At 32.8% G+C, this 23,923-nt stretch overlaps 1 long non-coding RNA gene and 1 other non-coding gene across 2 annotated transcripts; both read right to left on the bottom strand.

Moving 5' to 3' along the window:
- Positions 1–11,169: 11,169 nt before the first annotated feature.
- Positions 11,170–23,010, bottom strand: LOC138338231 (uncharacterized). Its single transcript, XR_011211672.1, has 2 exons — positions 22,392–23,010; positions 11,170–20,301 (listed from the first exon to the last, which is right to left on the bottom strand). It is a non-coding gene; the product is annotated as an uncharacterized lncRNA (long non-coding RNA).
- MIR390b (microRNA MIR390b) lies at positions 22,478–22,586 on the bottom strand. The gene has a single exon (NR_130102.1). It is a non-coding gene; the product is annotated as a microRNA MIR390b (primary transcript).
- Positions 23,011–23,923: the final 913 nt, after the last annotated feature.

Here is a 23,923-nt window from a genome sequence, read left to right as displayed (position 1 = left end):
TGACCTTTATGACTTGTTTTGCTTCCCAAGTAGCTCCCTTCACGGACTAACTCCTTCAAGTTTGTCAAATGTCATCACCCATTTCATGGGTTATACTTTCAGGATAACCCATTATAACCCATTCCCGAAATCTAATTTCCTTCTCCTTACATCTACATACAGAACTCTTTCTTAGGTTTTTTCTGACATGCTGAACTTTTTTTCCTCTAGCTTGATAAACTGAATCTATCCCAATCAAGGATGCTTCACCTACTCATCCACCTTAGGAACACATAAGAGGCCATCTCCCCCTTGGGAGAAAACCTCTAATTGTAATTGATGAACTGCACCTTCCAACTGAAGTAGTATATGATTACTAACTTTTTTTTTCCTTATCATCCACTACCAATGGAGATTATGATCTATTCTAAAATATTACAAAACCCTCTGATGTGAGCGAGCAAGCATGTGCATATCCTTTGCTATATCTTTTCTTTCTTCTTCAACGTTTTCTACACTACCTAAATAGTCTACTAAGAGCATCTACTATTACGTTGGTCTTACCAGGATGGTAATGCACACTCATATCATAATTCTTGAGGAACTCGAGACATGTCCTCTAGCAAAGATTCAATTCTTTCTGAGTGAACTGAAGTTTCTTGTTGTTAGTGAACACATCTACGTGAACACCATATAATGTCTACAAATCTTAAGTGCAAATACCACCGTTGCAAGCTTGAGGTCATGCGTTGGATACTTCTTCTCATGCACCTTAAGTTGTCTAAAAGCATATTGCTATAATTTTACCTTGCAGCATCAATGCACAACCTAGGCCAACTCTAGATGCATAACAATACATAACATAACCGTCTGAACCCTGTGGTAGAGTCAAAACAATAGATATAGTCAGTCTAGTTTTCAGTTATGCAAAGTTTATCTCACAATCATCTGACCACTAAAACTTAATATTTTTCTAAGTTAACTTAGTCAATGGAGATATTATGGATGAAAATACTTCCACAAAACTTTTATAATAACTTGCTAAACCTAAGAAACTTCTAGCATCTAAAGGAGAGGTAGGTCTTTAACATTGTTTCATTGTTTCTTTTTCTGATAATCCACTCGGATCCCTTCACTAGACACTATATGCCCAAGACAAGTAACTGACTACAACCAAAACTCACATTTTCTAAACTTAGCAAATAACTTCTTTGAGAGTTTGAGAAAAAACTCTCAAATGAATCGCTATTTTCCTCATTTCTAGACTAAATGAGGATATTATCAATAAATATGGTAACCAACAAGTCAAAATATTGCTTGAACACTCTTTTCATCAAATCCATTAAAGTTGCAGGAGAATTTGCTAGTCCAAATGACATAACTGCAAATTCATAATGACCATACCGAGTTTTGAAGGTTGTTTTTGGGATGTCACTATCTATGACTCCGAGCTGATGATAATTGAATCTGAGGTCTATATTTGAGAAATAACTGGCACCCTCAAGTTGGTAAAACAAGTCATCAATCTAGGGGATGAGATATTTTTTTTATTTTAATTTTTTACAACTATCTATAATTGATGGATATTCTGAGAGAACCATCTTTCTTTTTCACGACCCACATTACTGCACCCCATGGGAAAATATTAGGTTTGATGAAGCCCTTCTTTAAATGTTTTCCATCTATTATTTCAATTCCATAAGCTCAGTTAAGCCCTTTTGTAAAGAGGAAAGAAATATGTTAGGTATTTGGAAGGAGTTCAATTCCTAATTCGATTCCCCTTCTGGGAGAAACTCGAAGAAAATATTCGGGGAACACTTCTGATTGGGGTTTCAGAGCTTTAATCCTTAACCTAAACTAGATAATAGAGATAACGATTAGAGATAATATTTTTGGCCTTAAAATAATAAATGAATTGACCTATAAGCACTAAGCTACTACCCTTTAATTTTACGTTTGGTTCGTTTGGAAGCTGAAAATCCTAATTCTACAACCAACTGACGCATAATAGAAATTTAACCAATCCATGACTAGAATGATATTGAAATCTACCATTATTAACTCTACAAGATTTACTGACATAACTTTCTTAGAGACTGTGATACGGCAATTTCTCTATACTCATGTAGCTATAATTGGGTCATCGACTAGAGTAGAGACTTAAATTGATTATGAGAGAGTTTTTGGACTAACATTGAAGTCGATTGCTATATACAAAGTTATAAAGGAAAGAGTAGCCCCTGGATATAACAAAGCATAAACATCTAAGTAAAATACTCGTAATATAGCAGTGACTACATCCGGAGAATCTTTCTGATCCTGGTGAGCTTGAAGAGCATACAACCTGTTCTGGTGCTGTCTGGTACCTGTATCAGATGAGTTGCCATATTGAGTCATGCAACCTATTAGTGCTGCTGAAGTTGTAGACTGAGTTCTACTATTATTTCCCCCTTGAAAATATTTAGAAGGACTATTTTTGAACATGTGACAAGACTAACTACACCCAAAACATCTTTCCTTTCCAGGAACTCACCCAAATAGTTCTTACAACACTTTTGACAAGTTAGGTATGTTCTAGTGCATGAAATACTACCTTGAGACTTAGAGACTGATGTCCGAACTTTTTGATCATTTCATAACTTGGAGGATAGAACACTACCTAATGAAGGTGCTTGAACTGAAGAGTTCTGCTGAAATTGCGAGCGATTCTACCACCCGATCACTATTTAGAATAGTCATAGTTGCTTATCCTAGCCTTCTTATTGTCCTTGGAATATTCTCTAAGCTTATCACCTTCAACCTGCTGAGAATGAGTCATGAGCTTAGAGATGTTCATATCTTACAGCAACATAACATTCTTACACTCTATTTTCACAAGGTCGACTACCCCATAAAGAAACTTGTTCACTTGAGACCTAAAATTGGCTACTATGTGAAGAGCATACATCAAGAGTTGGGTGAATTTGAGTCCATACTCTTGGACTGAAATGGAACCCTACGTCAAATTCATAAACTCCCGAGCTCTTTCTTCGCTCAAGTGATAAAGCTGCATATGTACCCTTGTTATCTTTCTGTGAGTATATCAGATGTGAGCTAGGAATATCTTTCAGTTCATAAAAGCTTAATATTAAGCGCTAATGCAGGTTGTCTTTAAGATTTGGCTTTTAGTCTCACACACCTTTTTTTTCCCTCTTTCGCCTAGGAGCAAAGAATAATCTTTCAAGCGGACAGAGACCTAAATTTCCATTAGGTTCATTCCTAAGCTTGCTTTGTTGGAGCAAGATGATCAATATAATCCGCCTTAGGTACTCTTTTAAGTCCGTGTAAGGCGGAGGGAATGAAGGGACCTGCAGGAGGATGAATAGTTGTAGTGCACTAGTGCTAGCGAGGCCAAGCTACAAACGGTACCCTTTTCAACAATAAATAAGCTCACGAGCGTGAATTCATTGGAGCATGTGTGATTTATTCAGGATCCTTGTCAAGAAAGAAGTTAGTCCCTTATTCTTTATTTTATGTTAAAACGCCTGGACTCGAAAAGGGAGTCAAGCCCAGCGGAAGCAACTTCCTCCAACGCCCTCACCTTATCCTGAGCCAGAGGCCCCGATAGGATGCCAACTCTACCCTATCATTATTTGTCACTTGCTTACTCCAAAAATCTGTTTTGGGGATCTTCGCCAATCTGTGATACTAAGAACTTAGGTGGATTAATCCTAATAAAGTCATAAACCCTGGCTGCCACTGACCCACCACCAGCATTTGTAAGAACTGGAACCTGCTGGTTGTTCTGATTAGTCACACTTTGAGCCAAAAGTTGGATGATGTTCCTGAATTCTACATTCGAAACTTCTTGATCTGGGATTAAAGAAGTTGTGTTAGCGTTTATCGCGTTCACATTCTTTCCTTAAGCTCTATGAGAAGGCATGATCACTGAAACACACAACTTTGAGTTAGAACGAGGAACTAGATAATATATTACACATTATAAGAGTAACAAAGAGAGTGAAGTTCCCTAAAAACACATTGTAACCTCCTTGTCATTGATGTGGTGCACTTCATACCCATGAAAAGGACTCTACTTAGTAAGGATTTTCAGATATTCTAGGACACTTAATGTATTGCTCTGATACTAACTTTTTCATAGCCCAAAGTTACCCCTAGGACACGGACACGGGACCTAGGATCATGAATGACCCTAAGTGAATCTTATTGGCATATCATAAGCATTCTAAAGCAAACTGAAGAAATAAACACTGAGCGGAAGCTAAATCATATGAATAGTCTTAAATAATGGGGAATACCCGTATACTAAGTTTCAATAAATGAAAACTTAGAGATGAAATACAACTGAGGATCCAGCTTCATTGATATCACATGGAGTTCGAGTTAGCTATGGTGAGCCTTGTTGCTTCTAGAGGATTCCATTTACTTTTAGTTTTTAGGAGGTCGTGAGTCTTGTCCCGACTTCTATTATTTTCATTTTGAGGATTCACAGATTTACAATAGAGTTTCAGAATTCTTCATTTATTTTGTTAAATATTTTAAAGACTAAAGTTGCCTATCATATTCCTAGTGTAATATATTATTTTTATTCTAAGTGGTTCATTTGAGTTAAAGGTTTGTAAGTTGAGTTTATTGAATTTTATTTCAGTTTTAAGCTTTCGCATGCTTAAGTTAGTCTTCCACTTGTAGTCGGCCGAAACGAGTGTTCGTTTTGGGACCAGCAATAGTATTCAAGTGTCGGCCACTCCCAGGGTGTAGACTCGGACCGTGAAAAACTTGGTATCAGAGCATAGAGTTCAAGTGTCCTAGGGTGTCTATGCAGTCGTATCAAGTAGGATCTTATTTATGGTTGTGAGGGCCCACTACTATAAACGAGGGACTACATACATCAAACTAAAGTTTCCCTTCTTTTATACTCTTAATCATGCAATACATCAATGTCATAGATATCTATTATAACTCGTGCGTTCTCAGATTCTTTTGACTATCCATCATACTAGAAGTGGTTTAAAAGTAAAGTGTAAAGATTCTTATGGATGAGTTGTTGTTAGCAAGAGTCTTGATAAAGTCATGAGACTCCAGAGGGGATTGAAAGAAGCCCAAGAGTAAGTCAAACGTCCAGTTTCAAAGTAATGCCCTCATATTCATATAAATCATGCATTTGAGCTAAAAGCGAGTTGTACTCTTTTCCTTAAGTTGTATTTCAGTTGACATCCTTTTTAAGATGTATGTTTAGAGCTTGTGTAAGATTTTCATTCGAAAAAGGTAGAATGAGTTATGAGATCATGAGCAGTAGAAGTGAAAGAGCCCAAAGTTAGAGGAAAGTATGCAGAGGTTTAATAATCTAAGGGAGATGGTGTTTTGACAAGCTACGTTACTATATTCAAGTACCTAGTAAGTTAGTAATAAAGAATTTCCCTTATAGGTAGAAGAAGAAGTGATGAGTTGTGAAAATTTCATCATAGGAGGTAGAGTGTGTTGTAGCTGGAAAAGAGTTTGTGATGGAATGTCATTGTGTAGATAATGACCAGGTGTAAGTGTTAAATAGAAGATCAAAAGTAGTCATAAAGTGATATATCTAAGCTAGGCTTATGATTTTTTAAGAGGATCATGATGTTCATAAGGTTATAGAACTGATCAAGTAATGAGATGAGTTGTTATGATCAAAAAGAATGACAATATGAAGGTGATGATGTTAGTCTTGACATTTGATATAGAAGACTTGACATAGAGTAGGTGTGGAATTGAGGTGATTAGCTACAATAGATATGATGAGCAGTGAAGTATGTCTAAGTCAGATAGACACTAGAGTTTCAGAAGTCTTCATTTATTTTATTAAATGTTTTAAAGACTAAAGTTGTCTATTCTATGGCTAGTTTAATATATTATTTTTATTCTAAGTGGTTCATTTAAGTTAAAGCTTTGTAAAGTTGAGTTTATTGAACTTTGTTTCAATTTAAGCTTTTGCATGCTTAAGTTAGTCTTCCGCTCGTAGTCAGTCGGGGTAAGGGTTCTCTTGGAGACCAGCAATGGTCTTCAAGTGTCGGCCACATCCATGGTGTAGGCTCGGTCCTAACATTTATTCACCCATGCAATCCATTCTTTGTCAGGTCCACAAGGTTTCTGATTTTGCAATTCAATTTCAATTAATCATGATTATTATTGTTGATTAAGTCTTATAATGCGTGATTTAATTTTAATACATGATATTGAATTGAAATTATGTTGACCCATGCTTAATTTATGAATTTCAACTATGATCTTGTAAACTATAAAGTTATGGAGATATGTAAGTTTTTTATGGAAGTTATTGTGAATGGCTTGGGATGGTTTGAAAGAAAAATATTAATGTTATTGTAAAAGGTTATCTCATGCTATTATGATCATAATTGTGAAAGATGTTTCTCACATATGAATTCATAATGGTGAAATATTTTCTCACCCATGTTGAATTGTGTTTTAGGAACTATTTTATGTTTTATCTGAGAAGTGTGTATTGGTATTGATCATTTCTTTCCTAAGTCATGTTGATATTTAACTTTAATCTATTCCGTTGAGATTCAGGCTTAGCACTGAAGTCTTTGAGGTGAACTCTCAAATATGGTAGTCTCTAGTAGCAACCTGTAGCCCCAAACTATCTGCCCCCATAGGATTGTCTTAAATGACCTACCTAGTGGATCCACTTTAGCAAAAGATGGTATGGACGGATTCTACCTTTGCAAGTAGATTCTCCCTCTCTTGGTATGAGCAATATTATAGATTACATGATATAACTCTCATGATCTTATTGTCTGTTAAAGCTAATATCCCACAGAATGACTATGTTTCTTTAAATCTTTTCTTATGTCCCTTATTCAAATGCATTGACTATATCTTATGATTTTCATTTTTTGCTTCTTTAAGCTTTTGAATGTTAAATATTGATACTGTTTTATATGTTTTAAGTCATTCATGTTACCATGTCTATTTTATACATATTTCCCCATACTTAGTACATTCTATGTACTAAGACATACTTATGTCTACATTGTTTTACTAATGCAGGGTTTGACGATTCTACCTCCCATACTTGTGGCTAGTAGGTTTCCTTGGCTTTGAAGATTGGTGAATCCTCATGTTCAGAGGACCAAGATACTTTTATAGTTTTATGTCATTTTCATTTTCAGACCTTTTATGTTATGCACGGGTTACATCGCAATCACTTCCCTTATGATATACTAGATGATTTACTGAGACTTGTGTTCAATTTTCTTTTTGTCAAACTTTTTGAAATATGAATATGATATCTTTTGAATTCTTTATTTCTATTATCTTGTATGATGTATGCTAAGTGGCTTGTGTAGGGCCTCTTGGGCTCCTACACGCCATGTTACACCTAGGGTGTATTTTGGGTTGTGATAGAGGAGGTCTCAATGGTTTGTTATAGGGGGTATACAAAGGGGTGGAGATAGCTACGAAAAACTATTGGGGAGAAGTGCTTATATATAACAAGACACAATTTCGTATTACCGAGGACATGACTTTAGATATAAATGAGTGGATACTGCTTGTTAGGGTAGAAGGTTACTAGGGTAGAGTGTTGTCTTGCCTTGCAAAGGTTTAGGCTTGATTGTGATCGTGGAAATCTTAGTTGTACTCCTGTAATATTGTCATATATTATTTATTGTGTCTTGATTATCGCCATCTTTGTTGTTACTGTTTCTTTCTTGTATATTTTACATTGGGTTTGATATACTTGAGTCAAGGGTTATACAGAAACAATCTATCTACCTCCACTAGTCAATGGTAAGGTACGTGCACACTTTATCCTCTGCAAACTTATATTAGTGGAATTTCACTGGATATGTTGTTCTACATTTTGTTGGATATAGTTGAGCTTTATTATATATTTTTTCTAAAATTAATTAATAAAATTGGTTAAGGCTTGAGCGAAATGGTTCTTCCACGGAAGGGTTAGCATGGATGTTACTCACAACGATTTTGATCGTCACGTTATTCCGCTAAGTCATAAGAAAGATTTTTTTTAAAGCCTTTTATTAATGTCGAGAGCCATGAAGAATGACCCCATTATCCTTTTAATGTGTTAGAGCTAGAAGATAGGCCAAAAAAGAAAAAAAATCATATAGCATTTTATGTAGGGAAAATGGTCAAAAATGTCCTTAAACGGTGTGACAGGAACAAAATTATTCTTTATTTATAATTTGGCTCAAAAATACTCTTATCATCAATACTTTGATTTTAAAATGTCGTTATGATATGCGAAAGGAACAAAAACATCCCCCGTTTGTAGTTTAGTCCAAAAAGGTCTGTAAAATGTCATTATTATTTAATAATGGGTACAAAAAGCTCATTTTCTAAATATACACATTATTATTATCTTTTAAACACTCTACATTGTTTTTCTAATATTTTTTCTTTAAAATAAACAAATGTTTATCTTACTTCAATTCAGAAAAAAAGAATAAAAATGAAAATATTCTTATTTTTTATCATCATTTTTTATCGTTATATAAATATAAATTAACGAAGGATATACTATTATTTTATATATATGACATATTATTGTCGAACGGGTATTTGAAATTACTCTGTTTTAATTGATAAAATGAGATTAAGAAGAAAAATGTATTTCATACATTATTATTTGTTAAATTGATTTTTGAAGAAAGAAAGCAAAAATAATATTTTTGCTATGAAGTTATATAAATTTAGAATAAGAAGAAAGTAGAGAGAAGAGAAAAGACTTCTTATTTCTCTTGAAGTATATTCAGGATTCAGAGATCTTTCGCAAATCTTATTTACAATGAAGGAAAACCCTTTATTTATAGGGAAAACCTTACTTGGTCCCCAAGTAGGATTCCTAACCATATCCTACTAGGACTCCACATAATTAGACATTCACTATAATACAAATTGTTTATAACACTCCCCCTTGAATGTCGGTAGATTATGTTCCTCGTTAAAACCTTACTAGATGAAACCCAGTGGGAAAAAAATCTAGTGAAGAAAAAAGAGTACGTATATCTAATAATACGCATTATGGATGCTCATTAAAAACCTTACAAGGAAAACCCAATGGGACAAAACCTTGTGAGAAAAAAGAGTACATCACGTATTAACTCCCCCTCATGAAAACATCAAGAAACTTGGATTTTCGTTTTCCAACCTCGAGCATCATCTTCTTGAAAGTTGTAGTTGGTAGAGACTTGGTAGATAAATCAATTGTAGTATTACTTGAAAAAACATGTTGCATTTTGATATCACCATTCTTGGTAGCTCATGAGTGTAGAAAAACCTTGACGAAATATGCATACTTCTATTTGCTTTATGAATCTTCCCTCAGGATTAAAGATTTCTGCAAGTTCCTTACTTTAACTTCTTTACACAAATAATTTATTGCCTTTTGAAAACTCTTCAAAAGTTTCAATTTTAGTCATCAACTTTCAATTTAATCCTTATGAGGATGATAAACCCCTAAATCTACGTGTCGGTTCGTGACACCCGATCCCCTAAATCTACGTGTCGGTTCGTGACACCCGATCCCCTAATTCTACGTGTCGGTTCGTGACACCCGATCCCCTAATTCTACGTGTCGGTTCGTGACACCCGATCCCCTAAATCTACGTGTCGGTTCGCGCACCCGATCCCCTAAATCTACATGTCGGTTCGTGACACCCGATCCCCTAAATCTACGTGTCGGTTCGTGACACCCGATCCCCTAATTCTACGTGTCGGTTCGTGACACCCGATACCCTAATTCTACGTGTCGGTTCGTGACACCCGATCCCCTAATTCTACGTGTCGGTTCGTGACACCCGATCCCCTAATCTCCTTCTATCAATTCGTCAAGCCTTCTTTCTTACCAAGGCATCATCCATCCCATTATTTTAGTTCATCACGCCTTATTTTATACCAAGGCCTCATTATTAACAAAGAGATTAGGATTTTACAAGATTTGGGATTCAATAACTTCATCATGCTTATATAATTACATTCATGCAAGCATACAATTAAGCACATAGCAGGGTTTTACAATACTACCAATACATATCATTCTCTATTAAGAGTTTACTATGAAAGCATGAAAACCATAACCTACCTCCACCGAAGATTAGAAATCAAGCAAGCAAATTCCCAAAGCTTTGTTCTTCTTCTCTCCCTGTTCGATCCTCTCTCTCTTTCGACTTTCTCTCTCCTTCTCTTGTTCTTTCTATTCTTTTCTTATTCAAACCCTCCTTCTTTTACCCTAATTAACATGTAATTAAGTGTAAAAGATGACAATAATAACCCATAATTTAACTCAAGGTTACCTCTTTTATCCCCCAAGAAATTGAGTTATTAATATAGACCCACGAAATATATAATTATATCAGGAATAGTCCAAAACGCCCCTTTAAAACATAACCAGAAATCTGACTCCGACTGGGATTATGCAACCTGTGACGGCCCGTCGCGCCTGCGACGGTCCGTCATGCAGGTTCGTCAGAGACTCGATTTCCTTAAAGAGTCTGTGACGGCCCGTCGTAGCTATGACGGGCCGTCCTGCACTTCCGTCACGACGTTCAGAGAATCGTTCCCTGTACCAAATTCTCAAGAGTTGAAGTGTTTTGAAACGGTGGATCATGACGGTTCGTCGTGCCTGTGACGGTCCGTCCTGCAGGTCCGTCACAGAGTTCAGAGAGTCGATTTCAGCACCCAAATTTCAGAATTTCTAAGTGTTTTGGGATGAGACACCCTCGACGGTCCGTCGTGCCCATGACGTTCCGTCGTGGGTTCCGTTGTCTCAGCCTGTTTTTCCAGAAATAAAATCTGCTGCTCAAAATAACTAAACAGGTTGTTACATAATTCGTCTAAACATTATAGACTAACGATGTCCCAGACAATTGTGTCAAACTAAGAAAGTACTGAAATTAGTAAACTTTTTATTTACCATAGAATGTGCCTCAATTACATTAATTCTTGTCCAATACAAGCCCGAAGATAAAACATGAAACCTTTCTACAATACATGTCTTCTTAGAGACATTCTTGGTGATACCACATTATTGACCAAGGTCAGAATCTTTCTCAGTCCTAGCATGGTGGCTTACACCTCAATTCCTTTCGAGAATGGATCCATATTTTAGCATTTATCACAAGTTTTCATTCTTCATGAATGGAACACAACGTCAGGACCCAAAAATGGACGTGACGGCACTCGTCTTATCCCACCAAGACAAGTCAGCCTAAAACTCAACCATTACAATAAGTGCGGAAATAAAATATAAGTAACTTAATAAAAAAACCCAAAACATGGTAGTCACGTGTACAAGCCTCTAATATATTACAATTGATTCAAATGAAAACTCAAGTCTCAAATGAACTTGTTTCTAGAATAGAACAAAATCATAATTAAGGAGAAGAAAGTCTGCTGAGATGGAAACAGCTACCTCACAAATATCCAAGAAGCCTGGAAAAGGAAGAGAATGACAAGTACAACAAAAATCCAGACTCATAACCTACAAAAAAACTTGTAGAAGCAAGGGGTGAGTACCAAACCACACGGTAGTCAGCAAGTAAACCTCTAACACAAGCTAAGGGGATGAAATATGAGTACTCCTATCAACCCCAACCGAACCTCCACAACTACAACCTGCATTAAAATCTACCAAACATAACATCTCAGAGTTTACATAGCACGTAGCTCAACAACAACACTTAGACAAATTACATATCTTCAGCAACAACACTTTAACAAATTACATATCCTCAACAACAATACTTCAACAAATTACATATCCGTAATAACAAGCTCAATATTGATCTATCACAAGTTCCACAGGAGGCAATCAGAAGATCAGCAGAACACGATATCAAGTTCACTAATAATAAGTATGTGTAATGCAATGGAATGCAATGTCAAGTATAATGATGCATGTCTGACCTAATGATACACACCCGCTGTCTCTCAGTCCGGGACCCATGGGGGACATATCTGTCCATGCATCTGTCGCGGCGCACGACACGACCCTCGATAATAGTAACCATCGCGACGCGTGATACATCCCTCGAAATACAATATCCATCGCGGCGCGCGATACGTCCCTCGAAACGGTACATCCTCTTAAGTACTCATTTTTTCTCAATGCACATAACACTTGTCACAACCAATGCCTCAGAATAATGCAGATGACAAATTCACACAAATGATGAGGAGATGACCATTTTCATAACATCGCACAGTTCACAACCATACAAACATGAAGTCACATCAACAATGATTCAACAAGCCTTCAATCATTTCTCAACAAAATCACACATAAACAATTAATCACATTGCCTTTTGTTATCCCTTTTTTTCATCATTATAATTAATCAAATTGGACAACTCAACCCATCACCAATCCCATTACTCTCAAACATATGCCACAAGGAAAACACGCATTTCATACACTTAACAAGAGTTTAGAAATCCTTTTGCCTCAAATAGTCGAACAATCACTCTGTGACTTGAGTCTTCCTCTTTTCGTTGGACTTCCAACTCAAAGCAATCTATTCATATTATTAGTCATAATAAGATTTCGAAGCCAACAAAACTCAAATTACTATAGGTCTAGTCTAAACACAAAAACTCACTCAGATATGTAATCAAGCTCGTAATGTTGATGTCAATTAAGATGTCAACCCTCATATTTCCAAATTTCAAGTCTAGGGTTATGTTTCCCTTCTCCTATATCATAAATCTAATGACATTCATATAATACAATGCCCTTAATATTTAATTACCTATATCATTATAACAAAACATGAATTATTACTTGATAACTATAAGAAAATTGTGAAACTAAACCAAACCCATAACCATTATACATACTTATTGCATATAAAGCTTTAATTTTGGTAAGGATATCACATTATTCAGTATGTGCAATCACAACAATAACTCCTTAGGAACATACATATAATAATGTAAAAGTTTGAATTATTCATGTATTTCAATCCAAAATTATAACTTCCTTATTCCTCACCCACTAAACACCTTAGTTATACATTAACCCACAAATTAAAAAAAATACGATCTTAACCAAATTTAAAATCAATTGATAAAAACACTTTAGAATTTAACCCTTTGGTGTAAATGTTTTCATAAATAATTGTACAAAATAATTCAATCCAATTATAGAAGATCAATCTTCTTACCCGAATTAAACACATGGTTCCCCTTTAATGATGTAACGTTGCCTCTCTTCTTCTTCCATTTTTTTTTCTTGTTACACTGCGTGATTCTTTTTTATATATATATAAATTTATGCGTGACTGCTGCTGCTAACAACAGCAGCAGCTTTAACCTTTTTTTTCTTTTCAATTGGGCTTAGCCCTTTTTTTTATTAGTTATTATTATTATTATATTTTTCTTAAAATTAAGTACATTTATTTTTCTTTTATTATTTTGTTAAACTTAATTAACTATTAAGTTATTTTAAAATTTGTAGCACTCATTTCTATAAGTCATAAATTATTTATAAAACTACTAAAATAATTAAGTTTAGATAAATGGGTAATATTCATAAAACGACTAAGGGGGTCGTTACATTATCCACCACTAAAATCATGTTCGTCCTCGAACATAAAGTAGGTGAAGGAAGAACAACCGATGTTATCAAAAGCTTGAGTTATGGACTACTATTTCGTGTTCAAGTGAGCTCCTCCTTAAGATCATTCCATAAAGATCAACTACTAAGAACTAAACTTTCAAATTGCACTTTGACATATTTACGAAGCAAATTTACCAAGCTACAACTAACACATGAATCAAATATAAACCAAGACACAGTATCCCATACCACAATCTTCATGGAGAATCTTGTCATAATTAACCACAAGACAATTCTGAATCAATATCGGCTGAAACAAGAAGTGAACCATCACAATTTTATTTTTTTTTTCAAAATTCCATTCTCACAACACAATCTTTCCGTGGACTTAAATTATGAAATTTTGATCTTTAGTCATCAAATACTAATCAAGGGAGTATCAAACTTATCTAACCCAAAGAAGAACAAGATCAAGTAAACACCCAACAAGTGACACACTCTAGAATGCATAACCTTTAACAACATTGTCGGATAACTGTAAGTATTCGCGGAAGTTCTTCTTTAAGTTATCATAAGCACGGTCGTTCAGGTAGTGATATACTTTAACTATCCCAAACAACATCAAATCTATCATGACTGAAATAACCACGTTTACCTAAAAATTCTATCCTATCGAGAGGACATAAGATGATCGATACATTCGATCCATCATTATGGATTCACCCATTGATGTAGAAACACACGTGGATATACGCAATGAATCACACTCCAAATCATGTATGAAATTAAGTAGGTAGTCCACATAAAAATGTACATAACAAAATTGCATAACACAATATATTTTCTCTATAGCGCCCATATCAAACATTCCATTCAAATGACTTCTCTCCTTGATTTTTGGTCACCCACAATCAATCCGTCAAATCCTCATTACAATATAACAAATACTTGTTTCATCAAATCCAACATGCTTCTCACAATACTCCATTAAAGTCATTACTCTTGCTACTGACAAACATCATTACCATATAAGACATTTAACATACTCTCGAACTGTCATTAATATAAAAAAAATTATTCTTAGCAAACACATTGTAGTCGTTAAAATTTTTGAACTATGGCTCTCTTTATTTACATTTAACCTTTTCATGACAAATATGAGTCACACTAAAAAAATGACACTAATTTCAAATATAAAAGTACTTTCCCATCTCGGTAAGATAATTGAATCACACTTATTCTCCACATCACACAACCACTCACATACCAAACTTTAACTATCCTTCAAACCATCATATACCCCATGCCAAAACTCAAAGACACTATTGGTCACTCCAATACTTATGTATAATATAAGCTCAAAATCTTTACTCACCATCAAATGCCTATGTAAAATAACATAATAGTCTATATCATCCCATCAACAAATTAGATTCAATCCCCTAAAAAATTCTAATTAACCATGTAGAATTTAGGTACACAGTGTTGAACATCAATAAGTTACCAATCATAATTTGAACAATCTAGCTCGACATAACCACATATAATCTTTCCCACATCATTACTAGTCACCCAAACAAAACTCAATCTTTAGAAAAGTTGATGATAATTTCTAGTAAGTCTGTACTACTTCATATCTCACAATCATATGTAAACTCATAATTAAAAATTAATAACTTCTTCAACTACAAATCAAGGGCTTATACAAGAGTTCTTTAATCCTTCACTTTTCTTACATTCTTCTCATGACAGAAATTTTAAATACCTTGAACTCTTCAATACACCAAAACTTCTTCTTTTTTTTATTCACTTACAAGTTTTATTCTTTGTCCAACAACCCATGACAATTTTTACCTTGTCCTTTAAACCATAACAGTATGTGAAACTCCCCTTGGGTATTAACAATAAAATGTAACCAAATTTTACTACTTGAAATTTTTAAGTCCTTCCAATGCTTCATACTCAATGCAATTGATTATTTCTCACCTTACCCATTCATACATTGACAAAACACACTAACACAAACCTAAACTCATCATGAAAAACTTCAATTTGAATCCAGTCGTGTAACTCAATAACCATCACTATTAGCTCATACCTTTAAGATTTTTATGAATTCACGTATCTTAGTTTATCATTGATCGCCTCTCCATTGATCTTATCATATCTTTCGCTAAAAAATTCAATCATACTCATTACGAAACTCAAAGCCACGAATAAACTTATCATCACACTCAAGTTGAACGTCTATACACTCATTTCTCAAATCTTATTCGATTTTTTTTTTGGGACCAATCTTGATAAATCTGTGACACTATTACCATGATCAATGTAAAACTGATGAAATCACGTGTCTCTAAATCCAATTCTCAACCCATGTGAATATACCTCTTTAGACCTTGCAATTAAAGAAAATATTCTTACTCTCACCTCTTTTCGAAAGCTACACTATATCAGCTAATTTATTTATTATTATTTTTTAATTATGACTCTAGCTCCTTTAAATTCTATTCGAGCAGTGTTTCAACACCTCCTATAACTTTACTTGCAACCAGGCTACTCACCGAACTATAGCAAACCATAACATTATATACTCGCAAGTTGTCATTACTATACAAAAATCCATTTAACAAACTATCTTTGTCAAATAGCTCATCCAATCTCAATTCATCACAAACTCTTCCTATCATTATGCTCGTTTAGCCCTTGCCATCACCAATAGGTAATCTTTGTCATTGCCATGACATCTTAAAACCAACTAAACCAATAAAATTCACAAGACTAACCCAATATAGTATGCACTTTTTAGTAAGATTTTCAATTCCCTTCGCACAAGTATACTCTCTGGGAATTCATTTACCCATAAGCTTGCCATTATGGTATCTATCAATTTCCTTGGACCTTAAGATGAAATTATTGATCCTCATTTAGAATCCTCTAGATACACTTCTCAACTCAACACATTAACATCATACTGAAGACCCACCACTAAATGCTTCCTTATGAATTACGCTTAGCTCAAACATCCGTAGTAACAAACTAGTTGGTTTCTCAAACCTTGAATTCAACACCAAATCTAATTATTTGAACATATGATGCAACTAATAACTCTCTAGGTATTTATTATTCACACTTAACAATTTACATTGTTCATTATCTTGCAATCATTTTAATTCGTCCACTTTCAATTATCGAACTACATTCTTTTCATAAGTATATCACGTTCACCTTAGTATTAGGTCTAACATTCAAGTTATACACAACACACTAACTACTCACCTGAGAAACTATGCACGAGTCATCACATAAATGAGAGTGAATGGAGTGAGACGATGATAGTCAAAACTAAACCAAGTAAGCACGATTGAGATTCAAGAAGTGAAGATTTTCTTAAAAGTCACTATAGCCTCTCAAAGATAAGTACAGACGTCTCCGTACAGATCCTAAAGACTCTACTTAGACTCGGCTTGTACACACATGAGACCTATGAACCTGGGGCTCTGATACCATTTTGTCACGACCCAAAAATGGACGTGACGGCACTCGTCTTATCCCACCAAGACAAGTCAGCCTAAAACTCAACCATTACAATAAGTGCGGAAATAAAATATAAGTAACTTAATAAAAAAAACCCAAAACCTGGTAGTCACGTGTACAAGCCTCTAATATATTACGATTGATTCAAATGAAAACTCAAGTCTCAAATGAACTTGTTTCTATAATAGAACAAGATCATAATTAAGGAGAAGAAAGTCTGCTGAGATGGAAACAGCTACCTCACAAATCTCCAAGAAGCCTGGGAAAAGAAGAGAATGACAAGTACATCAAAAATCCAGACTCATAACCTACAAAAAAATTTGTAGAAGCAAGGGGTGAGTACCAAACCACACGGTACTCAGCAAGTAAACCTCTAAACACAAGCTAAGGGGATGAAATACGAGTACTCCTACCACCCCCAACCGAACCTCCACAACTACAACCTGCATTAAAATCTACCCAACATAACAGCTCAGAGTTTACATAGCACGTAGCTCAACAACAACACTTAGACAAATTACATATCTTCAGCAACAATACTTTAACAAATTACATATCCTCAACAACAATACTTCAACAAATTACATATCCGTAATAACAAGCTCAATATTGATCTATCACAAGTTCCACGGGAGGCAATCAGAAGATCAGCAAAATACGATATCAAGTTCACTAATAATAAGTATGTGTAATGCAATGGAATGCAATGTCAAGTATAATGATGCATATCTGACCTAATGATACACACTCACTGTCTCTCAGTCCGGGACCCATGGGGGACATATCTATCCATGCATCTGTCGCGGCACACGACACGACCCTCGATAATAGTAACCATCGCAGCGCGCGATACGTCCCTCGAAATACAGTATCCATCGCGGCGCCCGATACGTCCCTCGAAATGGTACATCCTCTTCAGTACTCATTTTTTCTCAATGCACATAACACTTGTCACAACCAATGCCTCAGAATAATGCAGATAACAAATTCACACAAATGATGAGGAGATGACCATTTTCATAACATCGCACAGTTCACAACCATACAAACATGAAGTCATATCAACAATGATTCAACAAGCCTTCAATCATTTCTCATCAAAATCACACATAAACAATTAATCACATTGCCTTTTGTTATCCCTTTTTTTCATCATTATAATTAATCAATTTGGACAACTCAACCCATCACCAATCCCATTACTCTCAAACATATGCCACAAGGAAAACACGCATTTCATACACTTAACAAGAGTTTAGAAATCCACTTGCCTCAAATAGTCGAACAATCACTCTGTGACTTGAGTCTTCCTCTTTTCGTTGGACTTCCAACTCAAAACAATCTATTCATATTATTAGTCATAATAAGATTTCGAACCCAACAAAACTTAAATTACTATAGGTCTAGTCTAAACACAAAAACTCACTCAGATATGTAATCAAGCTCGTAATGTTGATGTCAATTAAGATGTTAACCCTCATATTTCCAAATTTCAAGTCTAGGGTTATGTTTCCCTTCTCCTATATCATAAATCTAATGACATTCATACAATACAATGCCCTTAATATTTAATTACCTATCTCATTATAACAAAATATGAATTATTACTTGATAACTATAAGAAAATTGTGAAACTAAACCAAACCCATAACCATTATACATACTTATGGCATATAAAGCTTTAATTTTGGTAAGGATATCACATTATTCAGTATGTGCAATCACAACAATAACTCCTTAGGAACATACATATAATAATGTAAAAGCTTGAATTATTCCTGTATTTCAATCCAAAATTATAACTTCCTTATTCCTCAACCACTAAACACCTTAGTTATACATTAACCCACAAATTAAAAAAAAATACGATCTTAACCAAATTTAAAATCAATTGATAAAAACACTTTAGAATTTAACCCTTTGGTGTTAATGTTTTCATAAATAATTGTATAAAATAATTCAATCCAATTATAGAAGATCAGTCTTCTTACCCGATTTAAACACATTGTTCCTCTTTAATGACGTAACGTTGCCTCTCTTCTTCTTCCATTTTTTTTCTTGTTACACTGCGTGATCCTTTTTTATATATATATAAATTTATGCGTGACTGCTGCTGCTAACAACAGCAGCAGCTTTAACCTTTTTTTTCTTTTTAATTGGGCTTAGCCCTTTTTTTTATTAGTTATTATTATTATTATTATATTTTTCTTAAAATTAAGTACATTTATTTTTCTTTTATTATTTTGCAAAACTTAATTAACTATTAATTTATTTTAAAATTTGTAGCACTCATTTTTATAAGTCATAAATTATTTATAAAACTACTAAAATAATTAAGTTTAGATAAATGGGTAATATTCATAAAACGAATAAGGGGGTCGTTACACACAAACATGTGAGCTTATCAAATTATGATAGCTAGTACCTCATTACTTATTTATGTGCATTATTCAATCACTTGTCTTCTTTCAGACATATTATGCACTAATACAACATTCACTTTTGTAATGGAGTAAATTTAGTAAATTTCATGACTCTTCATTTAAAACACATTAGTTTTTCTTTAGTCATTATTATATCATCAATATGGTGTATTAAGACTCAAAATTCAATGTCTTATCCATATAAAAGTGTCTTAGGTCATAAATCGACGTGTCTTGAACCCAATATCTTATCATCATAGTGCATCAGGAGTTTAACCCAATGTCTTACCCTCTTTGCGCGATTAGACATAAATCCATCGTCTTATTCTTTTGGTGCGATAAAACTTAAATCTATCGTCTTATCCACAACGGGCTCAACCTCAAGCCTTCAAAATAATTTAATTTTATCACTTTTGATGATCATTAATATGATCGTATATTATAATTACACACAGAATTGAGATTATTAATTTCTTATAATCAACATTAGTAGTTAATAAATATACCTTAATAGATCACATACCTCATATAAAGGTTGAAAACATATCTTTCACTAAATTGTGCTTATTTAATTATTAAAATAAATTAAGGAATTCTCTTCCCAGTCGATTAAAATTAAATTTATAGAAAGTCGACAAGTCTCTTCAAATACTTACTTTAGATGGTACCTCCAGATCTGTTACATAAGTAATTATAACATAAAGATAAATCATACCTTGAAGATATAAGAACCTTATTGCATAACTTATACAAGATCAACTTTGCACTTTTTCCGTCTTCTTCATCATTCTTTAAGAATAGAACAATCGTGTTGATAACGTGTTATGAAGTTATATAAATTTAGAAGAAGAAGAAAGTAGGGAGAAGAGAAAAGACTTCTTATTTCTCTTGAAGTATATTCAGGATTCAGAGATCTTTCACAAATCTTATTTACAATGAATGAAAACCCTTTATTTACAAGGAAAACCTTACGTGGTCCCCAAGTAGGATTCCTAACCATATCAGAGTAGGACTCCACATAATTAGACATTCACTATAATACAAATTGTTTATAATAATTTTTCAATAATATATATATATATATATATATATATATATATATATATATATATATATATATATATAATTGGGAAAGAGACATTTTTGACTCATTTTGTAACTATAGGGATATTTCTGGACCAAAGTATTGTCTGTTAAGGCATTTTTAACCGAAGTATTGACTATAAGTTATATTTAGTCAAAGTATAAATGGGGGTATTTTCATCCATTTCACATAATTTAAGGTCAATTTGATCATTTTCCCTTTTATATATTTTAAAAATAAAGTATTTTGATTTTTTCTTAATTTCTTACTCTGTTATTTATTTTTCTTCTTCAATTTTGTACATATTTTATTAAAAAGAACTGCGTTGCTAATTTATCCTAAAATAAAAGTACATAAAGATAATTTTAAAATCTAGGAAAGAAATATTACTCATGGTATTTAGCATAACAGTAAACTCAGTTAAAAAAAGGTAACTCTAAAATAACAATATTACTGAAAAATTAACAACAAAAAAGGTAAGATAATATCGAGCATTTAATGATTTTCTTTTGTCTTTTTTTTTTTTGTCTTATTTAAATTTATTTATTGATTTTTCTTCTTCTTCTTCAAAATTCAATCAACTTATTTTATTGCTAACAGTAAACTGAGTTGAAAACACATATTCATGAAGTAAGAACAAAATTAAAAATATCAATAACATTAAACATAAGTGCAAATTATAACAATTTAAGTTTACTCAGTAAAAAATTTTTAAGAATCCAAAAGAAAAATTTGAATATTAGAACATATGTAAATACAATATCTGCACATTATGAGTTATGTTTCTAAAATGAGGTGAGTCTACCTGAAAAAAAAGAAAAATGTAAAATACAAAATAAAGGTAAAATGTTGTATCGTTGCTCTTTTGGCCTAATACCTAGCTCTTATGCATTGTAAAGAGTGAGAGAGCTAGGATTATAGATAGCAAATGTTATTTATAGCTCAGGGGGTTAATTTTTAATAATATATTATTTTTGAAAAATTCAATATATATCTGTTGACATTTTCAAAATGTTCAAGCAATACATATAAACAACACACCATGATTTAAATACTAAATGGGGAAAATATGGATAATTTGAGAAATTAGGCGTTAACGTTATATGATATGAAGTAAGCTTAGGTATATATAGTATCAATTTACAATCTAATAAAATATTAATAACTAATTATATGATAAGTTAAATCACAATATATAATATATAACAATTTATAATAACAGAAATTAAGTCCATGATATATAAAACAAGAAGTTTGATTCTGTACGTCCTTACAAACGCAATTAAAATTTAAAATTTATTTATTTGAGTTTTAATATTTATAAATGATAATTTTTAAATTAATAATATATACGAATTAAGTAATTGTCTCAAAATAAATATAAGAATCAAATAGAAATTACTGAATTTGTGAATCCGTCTTTGTACACTTTACCTCCATTCACTTAACTTAGATATTATTATATCTTATTATCTTTTGTATAAGTTTTAAAATAAGGAATTGATCTTATTCGGTCTAACTTTCAAGATTAATCAAACATACTCTCAATAAATAATTATTTAGCATATCAAAATTAAAGCCAATTTCCAAAATAATCGATTTATAAAAAAATTAAGTGAAATTTAAGCTGAACCACATAGGAGTAGTGTAGTAATGGATATAGCAAGCGTAAAATTGACACATCAACAATTCAACATCACGCATTACAATTAACTATTATGTTAAGTTGATAAATAAGAAATTTCAAATTTAAATACTAAAAATCAAAATTCTCTTCAATAATGTCGCATTTTACCTTCATAAACGAATTTTGCCTCCACAAATTCAACTTTATTAAATCCTCGAGCAGATTAAAAATAAAAATAATATATTTAAAAAAAAGCATGAAAAAGCCGTGAAACTCAGGATGGATAGCGCTAAAGATGTGTACAAAAATCGAATTGAGTCATCCATGGCGCTATCCCTCCTGAGCTTTACAGATTCTCCATGCATATCCACTAGAAATTAATTTGTTTTTTCACTATAGTTTATGAAAGGGAAAAAAACATAAACGAAGGACAGCACCAAAAATGATGAAATGAATGGTTGGGGATGTTTTGAAGAAAAAAGGAACCTATTTATAGTAGCAACCTAACATGGGGGATGTATATTGACTAAAAAAATTTTATTCTTCAACTTGTGGTATTTGTCTCTATTATTGGTTAATACTATTCATTTTTTTTTAATTTTTTTCTTTGTTTTAGTTGTAATAATAATAATAATAATAATAATAACAATAATAATAATAATAATAATAATAATAATAAATATATTATGCCTTGAATTACTCATTTAAATACTTCTGCCGACTACGTTACTTCACCTCACCAATCTTGAAAATTAGCTACTACGTACGGTTATTACTTGTATTTAGGATTTTGTTCATTTTAATTTATATCAAATCTTTCAAATTTCAAGAAGTAAATAGATTTTTTATTGTAATTTTTTAATATGTTGCTCAAATATTTTAAATTATAAATTACTATAAGTTAGTATTACTTTATTCACAGTTTCTAAAGACACAAATTATATTGATAAAAATTTAAAAATTTCACACATAAATTTATATATAAACTAAATTAAAGGGGTAATTTAACTATTAAAATCAAAATTGTACTACATGAATTAGAACAAAAGAAGTATTGATATTGTTAATGTCATGATCTACTACAAATATAATAATAAGCAATAAATATATTAGTTATATATAGATTGAAAACACTATTAAATAAAAAATTAAATAATACCAAACTTAATATCAAGAATATTATTTTCTTTTTCTTCATTATTACAATTGTGCCCGTGTAGGCACCAATTTTTCTCCTAATTCTTTTTATCTCCCTAATTTCTACATTTGTTTCATCATTGCCTACGAATTTCTTCAACATAATCTTCATCTTAATGATGACCAATTTGATCGTTGCACGCACCAATTGAAAAGGGAAAAATATGTAACCTTTAGATAGAGTCAAATGTTATAATGTATTAATAGTCACAACGTTCAATCACATGGGACTGTCACACATATACATAAAATCCTTCATTTGACAAAGATTTCTGGCAGACCTTACCCTGTACATATGGTGGGTGTAAATAAAAGTGTCAGATGAGAGAGAGGATAATTAATTTGGCCCACATATTAACTAAGTAGTTAATTACATGATTTTCTATTTGAATATTAGCAACTCACATAATTTTTAGGTCATTATGCAAAAATATCACTAGTTTCTTTGTCGGAATGGAACTTTTTATTAGGAGTCCTTATAGTTTAGAGTAAGTTAGGAGACC

This window comes from Solanum lycopersicum, chromosome 9 (genome assembly GCF_036512215.1).
Source record: "Solanum lycopersicum chromosome 9, SLM_r2.1".
Taxonomy (NCBI): Eukaryota; Viridiplantae; Streptophyta; class Magnoliopsida; order Solanales; family Solanaceae; genus Solanum; species Solanum lycopersicum.
Note: the sequence above shows the minus strand (reverse complement) of the source record. Positions and strands in the feature narration are given on the sequence as shown.